General features: G+C 31.0%; 1 non-coding gene across 1 annotated transcript; it reads right to left on the bottom strand.

Annotated features, from left to right (window-relative positions):
* Positions 1–1,119: 1,119 nt before the first annotated feature.
* Positions 1,120–1,194, bottom strand: TRNAV-AAC (transfer RNA valine (anticodon AAC)). The gene has a single exon. It is a non-coding gene; the product is annotated as a tRNA-Val (tRNA).
* Positions 1,195–16,940: the final 15,746 nt, after the last annotated feature.

The following is a 16,940-nucleotide window of genomic DNA, read 5'->3' as shown; positions in this document are numbered from 1 at the left end:
TATTTTTCCTGAATTTTATACTAACTGAACTTGAAAAAGAAATTTAATTTGATTTTTTAAATAAACGATTTCACCGATTTACACGCGTTTTCCCTTGACCAAATTTTAACCGTATCACCCTTTATACAACTATAGAATACAAAGGTATATTTTATTGGTTTGATTACCGGTATTACTGAAAGAATCACTAATGCTTACCTAGTTTTTGCTTGGATGTGGCACCGTTTTCTTGAAATCAAATGTCATGCAAGTCAAGCTCTTTCATTTTGGACAAAAGTTTGTTATCATCGCAATTCACAATTTCGATACGATTCACATCATCTTTGAAGAATTAAGATCCACTGATGCCACACTAAATTGTGAATTTTTCTGGAGGCATTGGTAGCTTTTGTAATGCTTCTGCTTATTTGAGCTACCCAAAAATGATCTTCGTGACAGAACACAATACGCTCACAATGAACTTCTTAACAGAGAGTATCAATGTTGCCAAAAAGATAATAGCTAGAAAATCATCCTTTATTAATAAAGTGAAACCTCTCACATGTGCACACTTTAAAACGTATATTTACAAAGTAACTACGAGGAAATCTAAGTTGCCAGCTTTTTCAAATGATTAGTTTTGTTTTGTAGTCCCAATATTACCACTTTTTACGCAACGACATCTCTATTTTTTACACATTGAAATATTCACATAGATATGTTCGGATATTAACGTTTAGATATAGTTATGCATGTAATAAAATGGGATGAAAGTGACCCAAAAGAATTTGAAGTGTCGCCAAAGTACAAACCAAACTTTCACACCACTAGTGGTTTTTCGAAGAAGTTTAAAAGTTTGTTCATTCCAGGATCGATGGACTTGAGCATGGGTGTGAAAGTTAATTGGAAGTGACTACACTTTTATGCTTACCATTAAGGTGCAATAACATGCATAATGGTATGGTTGTACCTATATATATGTATATGCAGCTAAGAAACTTCAAAGATATGTTCAGAAACTGATACAAACATTTTTCGCTAACAAAGAGGATAAGAGAGCAAAACTGGAAAATATTTTTATTACAGCTTTATAAACTTGAAGAGTTTGTATATCGTTTAGGAAAATAAAATATGCTTCTATGTTTCCGCTCGGGATTGAACCGGGGGCCTTCCGCGTGTTAGGCGGATGTGATAACTACACTACACCACGAAAACTTATAGAATAAATCTGCGATATTATTACCAAATGGTATTTGTCTTTGTTTTTAGATATCAACCAATTCATTAGCCACACAAACGTAATCGCAATCAAGCCATTAAAAAATTGGCATTGTCATGCAGCAACAATGACATTGTCACAATTTAACAATCACGATTCATAAAAGTCGATCGAACCTCATACACTAACAACTGGGTTTTTGAAAACCAATGGTTCTTAATTGTGCTGAAATTATATTGATATATTTTGTATGAAGTACTAGGGTTGCCTTTTATATTTCGAGATTAGGCAACCTTTGTGTCGCGATCTGCCAACTGTGACAACTCTATTGGAAAGCGTGACATTTTTGAGGTTATACGTACTCAGAACGTTTCGACATACGAACGTTATTTGTGTTGTTTACAGCAACTTAAAAGATTCATTTCGTAAAAAAAAATAATTAAATCGCCAACATTTTTGTGTGATATTTTTTTTACAATTTCCTGGCAGTGTCTATCAATGGTATGGTAAATTCAGCCGATGTCGTATTTAACTCCAAAACGAATTTCGTAAAGGTCGCCCAAAAGTAGTTGTGGTTCTCGAAACCATTGATGTTATTCGCCAACTGCTACTGCAAGATTGTCATGTGAACTATCGTGAGATTGTTTGTATCATTACCAAATAACAAAATTTGCAAGTTCTTCCAAAGGTACAACTTTAAAAGCACTTCCGGAAGATGCACTCCCAATGATGTTCTTTATTCTAACTACCCAGGAAGTTCTTTTAATTCAATGGTACAAATCATTTAAATTTTGTCGAAATGCTAAATCCAATCTGAATTGTGAATTTTTAAAAATATTTGAGGTCAAGCGTTTGTATAAATCTGAATCGATCTAGCGATGTCCATTCCTCTGTCGAAATGACGATAACTCCCGAACGAAACCTGCTGTCGGCATGAAACCTTGGTATAGGTAGTTGTGGTATTGCAAATGAGTCATATCAGACCGTTTTTAGGTATAGCCGCTATATAAACCGACCCCCAGATTTAGCTTGCGGATACTCTTGAATGACCAAATTTCATACGATCCGGTTGAAAATACAGACGTTATGTTATTATATATATATATGGCCTCTAACACCCATTCATTGGTTCATATTGGTTCACAATTATATATAGCCCTCATATAAATCTATCCCCAGATTTGGCTAGCGGATCCTCGTGAAGGAGCAAATTCATGCGATCCGGTTGAAATTTGGTACGTGATGTTGGTACATATAATCATATATATCCCCCAGATAAATCGATACCCAAATTTTATTTTTGGGGAACAAATTTCTTTTGATCCGTCACGTAAAAATTGGTGGATATCGGTTCATAATTTTATGTATAGCCCCGTGTAACAATTAATTTCACTTCTGGCTCTATAAATACCGTCCAAACATTGGTTCATATATGTTGGTAATTGTCTAACATAGACTTCATATGGACTAAATTACAATTTAGAAGACAATGTTAATAAGTTTAAAGGTACCTTGCCAACGGCAAGTGATACCATAACGCAAGTATTTCGAGTGTAGATGACAGCCTTTATTAGAAATTTCTACACAATCCATTGTGAAAGGTACATAAGCTTCGGCCTGGTCGAACTTACGGCCGTATATTTTTATGTTCACAATTATTATCAAAACCAGTGATAATCTCATTTAAAGCAAATAGACAATCAATTGCTAGCCGTGGCACTATGATTAAATATTATTATCTTAATAAACAAAATGGAAAACTAACAGGTTGGCTGATAGGTCCCCGGTCTAACAAAGAAAAACACATTTTTTGTCAAAATTAGTTTTTATTATTCAACATAGTTCCCTTCAATTTTTTGATACCATTTTGGTAGAACTCCTTCGGTTTTGCCTAAATTTCGGCAATCACCTCTTCATTGCAGCCAAATTTTTTCCCTGCGAGCATCCTTTTGAGGTCTGAGAACAAGAAAAAGTCGCTGGGGGCCAGATATGGAGAATACGGTGGGTTGGGAAGCAATTCGAAGCCCAATTCATGAATTTTTGCCATCGTTCTCAATGACTTGTGGCACGGTGCATTGTCTTGGTGGAACAACGCTTTTTTTATTCTTATGGGGTTGTTTTGCCGCGATTTCGACCTTTAAACGCTCCAATAACGCCATATAATAGTCACTGTTGATGGTTTTTCCCTTCTCAAGATAACCGATGAAAATTATTCCATTACTTTGCCAGCGGACTTTTGGCGGAGACGGTTCACCGGTCGCTGTCCACTCAGCCGACTGTCGATTGGACTCAGGAGTGTAGTGATGGAGCCATGTTTCATCCATTGTCACATATCGACGGAAAAACTCGGCTAACAGCTGCAAACACCGCTCAGAATCATCAACATGTTGATGTTTTTGGTCAAATGTGAGCTCGCGCGGCACCCATTTTGCACAGAGCTTCCGCATATCCAAATATTGATGAATGATATGCCCAACACGTTCCTTTGATATCTTTAAGGCCTCTGTTATCTCGATCAACTTCATTTTACGGTCATTCAAAATCATTTTGTGGATTTTTTTGATGTTTTCGTCGTTAACCACCTCTTTCGGGCGTCCATTGCATTCACCGTCCTCCGTGCTCATTTCACCACGCTTGAATTTTGCATACCAATCAATTATTGTTGATTTCCCTGAGGCAGAGTCCGGAAACTCATTATCAAGCCAAGTTTTTGCTTCCACCGTATTTTTTCCCTTCAGATAACAGTATTTTATCAAAACACGAAATTCCTTTTTTCCATTTTTTTTTCACAATAAATAACAAAAGTTGCTTCACAAAAGACGCTCTATCTCACAAACTAATTGACTTACAGACGTCAAATTTTGACACGAATCATTTGAAAGTTGGTACTATATTAAAGTAATATACATTTAATACTAGCGACGCCATCCATGTGTCAGACCGGGGACTTAACAGCCAACCTGTTACGAGCGTTATTTGTGCTGTTTACAGCAACTTAAAAGATTCATTTCGCAAAAAAATTTAATTAAATCGCGAAAATTTTTGTGTGATGATTTTTTACAATTTCCTGCCAGTGTTTATCAATGGTGTGGTATATTCAGCCGATGTCGTATTTAACTCCATTGATGGTATTCGCCTACTGCTTCTGCAAGATCGTCATATGACCTATTGTGAGATTGGTTGTATCATTACCCACCAAAAAAAAATTGGAAGTTCTTCCAAAGGTACAATTTTAAAAGCACTTCCAGAAGATGCACTCCCAATGATGTTCTTAATTTTAACTACCCTGGAAGTTCTTTTAATTCAATGGTACAAACCAATTAAATGCTGTCGAAAAAATGCTAAATCCAATCTGAATTGTGCATTTTTAAAAATATTTGAGGTCAAGCGTTGCCAACAATCGTTAGAATCCATTAAAAATTATAAAAATTATTTATTTGACAAAATATCACAGAAATTTTCAATTTACATCCAAAACATTGAATTCGGATCACACCTAAAAATGTGATGCGAATTCAGTGCAACGGCTGTTGAAATGGAGGACTTCCGTCCCATAACAATCCCATGTTACATTCATCGCTTCTGTGTCAATTTTGCACCACTTCCGGATCATTACTTTTTTGGCGACGCGTTTTTTGCTGGGTAGTGTAATCAGCATACAGCAATATTGTATGAAAATTTGACTCTCAAAAAAATTGTTTGTATTGTATTCCACACAATTTCTCAATCGCTCACAAAAGGCTCTTGTCGGTTGAAACCCTCTAAAAATACGAACGCGGTGCTGCGAAACCCGTCTATGTCATCGTGACAGGTTATGAGTCGTAGATTTACGTGTATGGGTCCGAAGGTATACAGTAGTCGATGTTTGGCTATTTTTTTTTTGTTTGTGATTAGGTTAGGTCGATATTTTACTATTCCTTCCATTCCACAGTAGTGAACTTCTGTCTTGTCGCTGAGTGCTGCCTTATTCTATGTTTAGCTCAATGACAATGTCATTTAGAGAAGCGTTGAAACACTGTCACCAGCATTACTGAGAAGGTATAATCCACCAGTGGAAAATATTTTGGTATTTTGTCGAACTGGAATTGAACCTATGACCCTGAGTATGCAAGGCGAGTTTTTGTTCTCTAATCCCGAAACATAAAAGCCAACCTTCGTACAACTATTCCTACACTCTAAGGTGTGGAGTGATATTTTAAAAACTTGTGTAAACACAAGTATAAGTGGTTCCATTCACAATCAAGAAAATACCCTCAATAAATATTAGACAAAATAATAAGCATTTTATATTTTGGAAAATCACGAATGTATTGACTTTTGACGGTATGTATTTTTTTATATACATCCAGAGAAGGATCTCCTCAAACATGTTTCAAGAGCAAAATGTTATTTTTGGATGGCGAGCATGGAACAAAAATGTTCTTTTCTCGGCGAACAAATATAAGATTGCTGAAATCACATACATAATTTTCGCGAAAATATAAGTTTTGCGACAAATAGAATATTCAATATATTCTCAGTCCAAAAATAACATTTTGCTCTTGAAATATGTTCGAGGTCATCATATCCATTCACTGGGTGTATATTAATTTTTTCATTCCTTTTGTACCACATCGAAATATTGGTCTCAGATCCCATGAAGTATATATATTCTGGGTTTGTATAAATCTGAATCGATCTAGCGATGCCCATCCCTCTGTTGAAATCACGATAACTCCCGAACGAAACCTGCTGTCGGCATGAAACCTTGGTACAGGTAGTTGTCATATATTCTATGGTATTGCAAATGAGTCATTTTGGACCGTTTTTAGGTATAGCCCCTATATAAACCGACCCCCAGATTTGGCTTGTGGATCCTCTTGGAGGACCAAATTTCATACTATCCGGTTGAAAATACAGAACGTTATGTTATTATATCGTCTCTAATACCCATGCATTGGTTCACAATTATATATAGCCCTCATATTAATCTATCCCCAGATTTGGCTTGCGGATCCTCGTGAAGGACCAAATTCATGCGATCCGGTTGAAATTTGGTACGTGATGTTGGTGCATATAATCATAAATATCCCCCATATAAATCGATACCCAAATTTTATTTTTGAGAAACAAATTTCTTTTGATCCGGCTAAAATTTGATACTAGTCACGTAAAAATTGGTGGATATCGGTTCATAATTATATGTATAGCCCCGTGTAACCCTTATAAACCCCTAATTTCACTTCTGGCTCTCTAAATACCATCCAAGCATGGTTCATATTTGTTGGTAATTGTCTGATACAGGTATTTTGTATACCTTTTTTGTCTAACATAGACTTCATATGGACTAAATTACAATTTAGAAGACAATGTTAATAAGTTTATACACCCAAAAAAAGTTTACTTGGACTCAAAGATTTTGACCTTCCCTTAAGGATTTTGGTATTGATTCCGAGCCAAAGATGCGGCTTGTTTAAAATAAAGACATCTTTGACGGACCTCCCTGGCTTTAAATCTAGGATAAATAAAATTAAAATTAGATACAGATCTCATTCATCTTATTTTTATCCTCTTTTTGCGATATATTAATAAAGGTATTTATGTACAAACAAATTCCAATTTAAAATCCAAATTATGACAGGTACTTCAAAGTAAAAACAGTTTTCTTAATGTTAAAAAAAAACTTTAAACCAATGATGCAAATCCTTAAAATAAGTCTTAGCCTATATTTGAAGCGATTTTATCTTAAATTTAAAAATGCAATATGTCAGTTGAGTAAAAGACGATTTCTTTAAATTAGAAATGTTTTTCTTTATTTTAAGGAAAATTTGCCTTACTTCAAAGATCTACAACTTCAGAAGAGAAACGGAAAATTTCAAGATTTGTGTCCTAAGTTTAATGAAAAAAAAATTGAAGCAAGGATTATAAACTTTCATTTAATTAAAAAGTCATTATTTTAAATAATTTTGTCCTTAACTTTGTGTAAATTTCGATTCTTAAAATTTAAGTTGCATAATCTTCCATATTAGGTCAATATTTGTTTTAGTGTAGGTACCTTGCCAACGGCAAGTGATACCACAACGCAAGTATTTCGAGTGTAGATGACAGCCTTTAGTAGAAATTTTTACAAAATCCATTGTGAGAGGTACATAAGCTTCGGCCTGGTCGAACTTACGGCCGTATATTTTTATGTTCACAATTATTATCAAACCAGTGATAATCTCAGTTAAAGCAAATAGACAATCAATTGCTAGCCGTGGCACTATGATTAAATATTATTATCTTAATAAACAAAATGGAAAACTATATCTGGGATTCATTATAATTTACGATAACGTCTGGACTTGGCACCGAATGACTCCTTTTTATTCCCGTACGTAAAAAATGAAATGAAGATCAACGTTTTTCTACACCTGAAGATGCGGTTGAAGCGTTCAGAATTCATGATTTGGAGATCCTCAATCAGAATGGCAAAAGTGATTCGACAATTGGTTCTAACGCATGCATGCACTACTATCAGCAAATACTTATCGTTCCACCCTAACGTACATAAATATGTACCATTAAACTAACAATACACACCTACATATGATTGTACAATAGTTTATGGTTCACAAGGGACTACTTGATCAGTGTACAAATTTTGTAAATATGTATGTATGTCTGGATAAACGCACAGAAACGGATACACCATGCATTCGTTTGTCCTGTAGGAAATTTCCATAAATGCATACCTTTCAGAGTTTTTGTTAGCATTATGGATTTTGTTGTACTTCTGTCTTTGTTTATTTGTTAGTTCGCATTCAGATACGAGTAAACAAAGACACATATCAGTGATAAGCTAACAAACAGAAGTACCCAAATACAAGTGCACTATCACTTACATACCATCTACACGGCATGTATTTTTACCTTTCTACTCAGATACAGGAATGTATGTGGAAGAGCAAAGCGTTAAGGTGAGCGTTATTCTCATGTATTTGGACCCTTTTACAAAGAGAGCCATTTAAACATTTACTTCCCACCCGACCAAAGTGCCGAGAAATGGCGAAGGTTCGCTAAAGCGAACATTTTTCGAAATAATTTAAAGCGCACATTATTCGAGAAAAGTTCGATAATAGAAAAATTTCGAACGTTCGTTGTTTCGAAGTAATAACGAATATTTTTCGGCTTATTTGTTGGTGTTCCGCCATGTTTGTTTTTGACAAAGACAGAGATAAAAAAGTCATTTCAGTTTAAGAAATTGTTAAGTGCGGGTGAAGTGTCTTAGCGAATCTAAAAGAGGTAAGTAATTTATTTATATATCTTTTAAAAAAACTATCAATTTCCTTTCTTGTTTAATTTGCAGATGTATCCAGGAAAATCCATGAAAAGCCACGACCGGCTTAATAAGAAATTCCGTGCAAAGAAGTCAATGCAGTGCCTTAAATGACTTTAAATATATATTCCAAAATGTAAATATTTTAAGTATTTTGTTCGCAACACTAATATCTATATTATTTTGTATTATAATTATCTATATTGTGTTATAATAAAATAAAAACAAACTTGAAAATTTTCTTTTACTACACAACTTATAATGGGAACAAAATGGGAATAAAACATGTAGAAAACTTTCGAAAGCGGAATGATATCGAATACGAAAACGAATTCGAAATAGATTCGTTAACGATCAATTATAGATATCGCGAAACCTTCTTTAACGAATCACTAGCAAGCCCTCGAAAACGAAGAGTTTGCTGGCAGTAACAGCACGACAGATGAACGTTTTTCGAAATATTTTCGAACCATTCTCGATATCGTTTTCGATAGTTTTATTCGAGAAAAAACCGAGAATATTTCTATATCGAATACGATAACGAACGTTGTGGTCAGGTGGGTTTGGACTGTGTGTTTGTTCACTTTTCTTTAGTACAAATAACCACTGCTACAATTGTGCATTGAGAGTAAGTCTATTTGGTCTTTGTATCATTCATTTATCCGTAGAAGGTTTGTCACAATGCAGTGAGAGAGTGAGTGTATGCAACTGTGTATGTACTACTGGTAATTGCATATAATGCCTTTGTTAGAATGGTACAGTATTCTGATCACGGTTGCCACGCGAGCCACATATACAGTCAGCAACAAAAAAAAGTTATACACCTATCAATTTTAAGAAAATTGTGAAACGACATGAGAAATATTAACTAAATATATATGTATTACACCTTAAATTGAAGCTTGAGATCTGAGCTACAATATAGATTTAATACTGTTTAGAGCAATAAAAAACAAAAACATAGTTAATTTCACTTAGCCAAAAAAAAAAAAAAGTACACTAAAAATAAATAAAACTTATTGGCTTAAACACTAAATATTACAAATTTGTAATATTTTGTAATATTTTCTACTGTCTGGAGTCTATTTGGCATTGGATAGGTTAGAGATTTCGTCAAATTTACGGGAATTGAGCTCCATAACATATATCCATAAGGACGTTTTTGAGAGCTTTTTTGTGATAAAAATTCTAAAGCTCTTCAGTTTGCCTTTATATATGTCCATAGGTGTTCAGCTAGATTCATGTGTGGGCTCTGCGGAGGGTGAGGTATTTCTTTTTTGGTGGTGTATACCAAGTATTCCTTAACAATATTGGACGAATGCTTGCGGTCATTATCTTGGACAAACACAAATCCGTCTTCCAGACCCATTTTTTGGGCAGATTCGGCCAAAGTATTCTTCAGAGTATGTAAATTATTTATTTTGTGTATACTTCCTTCAAGAAATATGAGGTTTCCAACGCCATTCGCATACCGTCACATTGCCACAAACGTGGTTAACAGTATGCGTAATATTGCACGCTCAAAATAAACCCAGCCAACTGCACTCAAATCGATGATTTGACGGTGGCAAAGGAAAAGATATATGTTTGTACGAATTTATTTCGGCATAAGCCAGCTATCATGTAAAACCTTTTTTCGGAAGGTTCAAGTATGGTTCATTGTTGGGTTTAATAAACTGCCTGAATTTATTCTGATAATTGGTTGATAGTTTTTCTGCAAGTAGATGATGCTGATGAGGAATGTGGTAATTCCGAAACGTGCGTCCATCCAACCATCTTGCAGTCTATAGGGCTTTGCCCAAATAAATTTGACAAACATTATTTTTATCTGTGGGTTAAGCTACACTTGTAGGTTAGTCAATGCATGGTTTTAAGCTGAAATCAAAAAAAAAAAAAAAAAAAAACAACAATGATTAAAAGAAAAAACCAACAATAACAAAACAAAAATTTTTATTCTATAGAAAATCTTGTCAATAGAAATTTATGTCGTAATTTTATTTCTATAGGAAATTTTGTCAAAACTTTATTTCTATAGAAAATTTTGTCAATATTTTATTTCTATAGAAATTTGTGTCGAAATTTTATTTCTATAGGAAATTTTGTCAAAATTTAATTTCTATACAAAATTTTGTCAAAATTTTATTGCTGTCAAAATTTCGTAAAATTTTATTTCTACAGAAAATTTTGTCAAAATTTTATTTCTATAGAAAATTTTATCAAAATTTTACATTTATAGAAAATGTTGCCAAAATTTTATTGTTAAAGCAAATATTGTCAAAATTTTATTTCTATAGAAAATTTTGTTAACATTTTATTTCTATTACAAATTTTGTCAAAATATTATTTCCGTAGAAAATGTTGTCAAAATTTTATTTCTATAGAAAATTATGTCAACATTTTATTTCTATAGAAAACTTTGTGAACATTTTATTTCTATAGAAAATTCTTTTTCCATAGAAAAATTTGTCAAAATTTTATTTCTATAGAAATTTTTGTCAAAATTTTATTTCCGTAAAAAATTTTGTCAACATTTCATTTCTATAGACAATTTTGTTGAAATTTTATTTCTATAGGAAATTTTGACAAAATTTAATTCTATAGAAAATTTTGTACAAATTTTATTTCTATAGATAGTGTTGTCAAAATTTTATTTTTGTAGAAAATTTTGTAAAAATTTTATTTTTGTAGAAAATTTTGTAAAAATTTTATTTTTGTAGAAAATTTTGTAAAAATTTTATTTTTGTGGAAAAATTTGTCCAAATTTTATTTCTGTAGCAAATCTTGTCAAAATTTTATTTCCGTAGAAAATTTTGTCAACATTTCATTTCTATAGAAAATTTTGTTGAAATTTTATTTCTATAGGAAATTTTGACAAAATTTAATTCTATAGAAAATTTTGTCCAAATTTTATTTCTATAGATAATGTTGTCAAAATTTTATTTCTTTAGAAAATTTTGACATAATTTTATTTTTATAAAAAAATTTTGTCAACATTTTATTTTTATAGAAATTTTTTTCAAAATTTTATTTCTACACAAAAATTTCTCAAAATTTTATTTCTATAGAAAATTTTGTCAAAATTTTATTTATATAGATAATTTGTCAAAATTTTATTTATACACAAAATTTTGTAAAAGTTTTATTTCTATAGATAATTTGTCAAAATTTTACTTATACACAAAATTTTGTAAAAATTTTATTTCTATAGAAAATTTTGACAAAATTTAATTCTATAGAAAATTTTGTCCAAATTTTATTTCTATAGATAATGTTGTCAAAATTTTATTTTTGTAGAAAATTTTCTCAAAATTTTATTTTTGTAGAAAATTTTGTCCAAATTGTATTTTTGTAGAAAATTTTGTCAAAATTTTATTTCTATAGAAAATTTTCTCAAAATTTTATTTCTATAGAATATTTTGTTCAAATTTTATTTCTATAGAAAATTTTGTCAAAATTTTATTTCTATAGAGAAATTTCTCAAAATTTTATTTCTATAAAATATTTTGTTCAAATTTTTTTCTATAGGAAATTTTATCAAAATTTTATTTCCATAGAAAATGCTGTCAAAATTTTATTTCTATAGAAATTTTATTTCTATGGTTTACCTAATTTCTGACAAACAAATGGTCGTGTACCACTCAGAAATGATTGTTCTGCACTGTTGTGGTGGTACGATTGAGACATGTCCAGTTTTCCCAAAAAACAAGCCATCATTTGCTTGGAAATGCTTTGCGTGGAAATGCTGAGAAACTTTTGGATTTAGCTTATCTTGAAATACCCATACAGTCGACTGCTGTTTACTTTCGGAATCACTCGCTGTAATCCACGCTTCATCACCTATCACGATATCATTTTACAAATTGTGTGGGATCCAACGCGAACAAAATTTTTTTATGGTTAAATGTTCATGCAATATTGAATGTATGCTGCTCCCAATAATGCCTAAGATTGTCTCAATCTCACGATAAATCACACGACGATCTTGCAATATCAGTTGGCGCACAGCATCAATGGTTTCCTGAGCAACTGCTGATTCTCAACTTAAATTGATAACTTAAAAAAGTTAGATAGCTGTGACGTCTAAGGTGTTAGGTTCGCAAGGTGTATGCGATCTCGGTTAAATTCACTACACAAATAGATTTTCCGCATATGGTGTAAATCCATGCTTTGGTATATCCTCCATATGGACCTATCTCCTGATTTGACCTTTTGGGCTTCTACATACCGCAATTTTGATCAGATTTGCAAGGATTTGGAAATCTAGAATAATTGGGTTCACAAATAGATTTTCCGAACATGATGTATATGGCTACATGTTTTGGTATAACGCTTTCATATAGAGCGATACCCGGATTCCACTTGTTGAGGGGATAAAAGCCATACTGATCATCCAGAGTGCTTTAAAATAAAATTAAAATTTCGCCATTTTACCTCTCGTACTCATTCGAATAATGTAGATTATATTCTATAGAATTTAGATTTTATGGCGTTATTTCATAATTTTCTTGTTCACTTAAGCGAGATGTTAAATACAAAATACAGATTCTGAAATAGTCCCCATACGTAGAAACTTTAAATTTAACTTCGGATAGCGTATCATTTGAACAGATCTTCTTGATCTTCTTGATGTTATATATTATATATATTTTTAAGTAGCCCGCTATTTGATTCATAGTGGTGGGTATTTAAGATTCGTCTTTGTATACCTTTTTAAAGTAAAATATGTTTTTTTTACAAAAGTCGCCTCTTTGCACTGGAGGAAAAACAGATTAAAATAAACTAAGCCAAGTTAGTGGAACAACGGATTTTTTTCTGTTCACTTACCCAAAAATCGTTGTAAAATATTTCTAATGCAAAACACTACGAATTTACGTTATGTCTCAATAAATTTCATAACACTGTGCTCCTAATCCCAAGTTACTTGGATACCTTGTTGAAAAAGTAAATTTGCATGTGCTAATATTTACTTAGAATTTTGCTTGGGGGAGGTAAAAGGATTATTGTTAACTAATGTTTATGAATAATTGTTGTTTGGTGCTTAAGAGTTGAGAATGAATTTATTTAATTTTGCATGGACACAAGTGATTAATATTTAACTATTTGCATATTGTCATACTTGATGTTGTGGTAAACATAATTTGATTTAAATTCTCTGCCTGTTTGTTAGGAGAAAAATATGATTTATATTAAGTATACCAGGTATGACTTATTTGATCTTTATATGGACATAATATGAAATGAATTCGATTTCAAAAGATTAGAAATAAATTGAATGGAAATAAAATCAATATTTAATAAATATATGATAATCATGTAGCCAAATGTTATCTCGATTTACTTTGGCCTTTCACTTATATTCCAGAAATAAAATTATCAAATATTTACAAAGAGACATTTTAATTAAGTATTTCAAAAGGATTTATAGTAAAATTGAAAAGCTTGAATTGAACTGTTTTGCTTTTCAATTGGATTTTATATCCATATTTATTTCATCAAACTTTTGAAACATACTTGGGATACGATGTATATGCGGTTAAAGTTCGGCTAGGCCAAATCTTAGATATCCACCTCCACAGAACGCATACAATAGTTTTTTTTTTTTTTGAAAACATCTCCTCGTAATAAACAAATTGTATATACACAGAAAAAAAATTCACGAAAATTTTCCCAGTTAAAATCTTAATTGAGATTTAAAAAATATTCAATTAAAAATTTAATTGATTTAACAAATTTTTTAATTGAAATAAAAATCAATCACACAAATTAATAGTATCAATTAAATATTTAATTGGATCAATTAATTTTTTAATTGATACTATCATTTCTGTGATTGAAGACATTTCAATTAAAAAATTAATTGGATCAATTAATTTCGTGATTGAATCAGAAAAAACTTTTTTTGTGTGTACCTAACAACTTTTTATGGGAATTTGAAGCCATAAAATGAATTTTAGAATTTAAAGTGATTACTAGAATATACCCCGAAGATAAATTTGAAATTGTTAACATTAGATTTTAGATTTGTAGGAAAACTTTGGGCTAAATTTAAATATATAATAATATTAAACATATTTTATGTCCTCTATCCGCAAACAAGAAATTTTAGGTATGCCAATTTTTGCATGGTTAGAGGCCATATAACAACATCATGCACAACATTTCAACCGAATCGGATGAAATTTGCACTTAGAGAAGCTTCAGAAATCAATTCTGTGGATCAGTTTATACGCGGGCTATATATAATTATGGACTGATGTGGACCAATGTTTGTACGGTTGTTAGAAGGCATGTATTGGAAAGTGGTTGGAGAGGTCACACTACTTCAGGGGAAGTCTGATGGTCTGAGGAATATACTGCTAGGTTGAACGCACTCCCCTAGCTGGTGCTTGGAAGAGCACGTAGAATGGGGAAAAAACGTGGATGGCTGTAATGAGGAGAGTGAGGAGACGAGGCACAACGAGGATAGAGTGATCACACACTCATCTCTGACTAAGGACTAGGAAAGACTATGGGGAAGTAGGAGCACGTTGACTAGAGTGGTTAGGAAATGTCGGAACACGTGCCGACAGTGGTCGCACATCTCTAGCTATAGGATAAAAAGGAGGAGGAAATGTAGGAGCGCGAGGCTAGAGTGATCGCACACCTCTAGCTGTGGAATAGGCATAAGGGAAAAGTAGGAACACGTGGCTAGAGTGATCGCACACCTCTAGCTGAATTATTTCGACCTTCCGCTTCACTCTCCAAAATAGTATAAAAATTCCAAAATATCTACTAAGGTACTCGCTTACATTGTTGGTGCTACCTCCTTGGCTGATGCCCTAGATTTCACGCACTGCATGCCTTTCAGACCAAAATTGGTCCAAAAAATAATTAATTTTTAAATTTGGTCCGATAGTCGGACCAAATTTAGAAATAAAATTTTGACAAAACAAAATTTTCTATAGAAATAAAATTTAAACAAAATTTTCTATAAAAAATAAAATTTTGACAAAATAAAATAAAAATAAAATAAAATTTTATTTATTTGGATTGTTGACCTGTGTTTAACTATATTTTTGGTTTTTGTCCAGCTCAAGGTCATTAATAAAAAAACTCCAGATGTTTTTTTTTTGAGTTTTACTTTATTGAAGCCAATATTTCGATTTGACATCGTCAATCTTCATCAGGGCCAGGTAATTAAATAAAACAAAAGTGAATTGAACTTTACTGTTTTATGACACCTTACTGACTAACTTTCGTTGTCGATATCTGCTTTTTTATAACGATATCCATGTATAAAAAAAAATATAAAATTTTTTATAAAAATAAAATTTGTATCAAATTTCCAATAGAAATAAAATTTTGACAAAATTTACTACAGAAATAAAATTTTGACAAAATTTTCTATACAAATAAAATATTGACAAAATTTTCTATAGGAAGAAAATTTTGACAAAATTTTCTATAGAAATAAAATTTTGACAAAATTTTCTACAGAAATAAAATTTTGACAAAAATTTCCATAGAAATAAAATTTTGACAAAAATTTCCATAGAAATAAAATTTTGACAAAAATTTCGATAGATATAAAATTTTAACAAAATTTTCTATAGAAATAAAATTTTGCCAAAATATTGTACAGAAATAAACTCTAAACAATTTTATATAGATACAAAATTATGCATAAATTTTGTATAGGGAGAAAATTGTGTTAATATTTTGTATAGGAAGAACATTTTTTTATAGAAATAAAATGTTGACAATGTTTTCTATAAAAATAAGATTTTGACAAAATTTTCTATAGAAATAAAGTTTTGACAAAATTTTCTATAGAAATAAAATTTTGACAAAATTTTCTATAGAAATAAAATTTTGACAAAATTTTCTATAGAAATAGAATCTTGTCTAAATTTTCTATAGAAATAAAATTTTGACAAAATTTTCTGTAGAAATAAAATTTAGACAAAATTTTCTATAAAAAATAAAATTTTGACAAAATTTTCTATAGAAATAAAATTTTTATAAAATTTTTTATAAAAATAAAATTTGTACAAAATTTCCAATAGAAATAAAGTGTTGACAAAATTTTCTATAGGAAGAAAATTTTGACAAAATTTTCTATAGAAATAAAATTTTGACAAAATTTTCTATAGAAATAAAATTTTGACAAAATTTTCTATAGAAATAAAATTTTGACAAAATTTTCTATAGAAATAAAAAATTGCCAAAATATTGTACAGAAATAAACTCTAAACAATTTTATATAGATACAAAATTATGCAAAAATTTTGTATAGGGAGAAAATTGTGTTAACATTTTGTATAGGAAGAACATTTTTTTATAGAAATAAAATTTTGACAATATTTTCTATAAAAATAAGATTATGACAAAATTTTCTATAGAAATAAAGTTTTGACAAAATTTTCTATAAAAATAAGATTTTGACAAAATTTTCTATAGAAATAA

This window comes from Haematobia irritans, chromosome 3 (genome assembly GCF_050003625.1).
Source record: "Haematobia irritans isolate KBUSLIRL chromosome 3, ASM5000362v1, whole genome shotgun sequence".
Lineage (NCBI taxonomy): Eukaryota > Metazoa > Arthropoda > Insecta > Diptera > Muscidae > Haematobia > Haematobia irritans.
The sequence above is the reverse complement of the archived record's forward strand: the minus strand, read 5'-3'. Positions and strand labels throughout refer to the sequence as shown.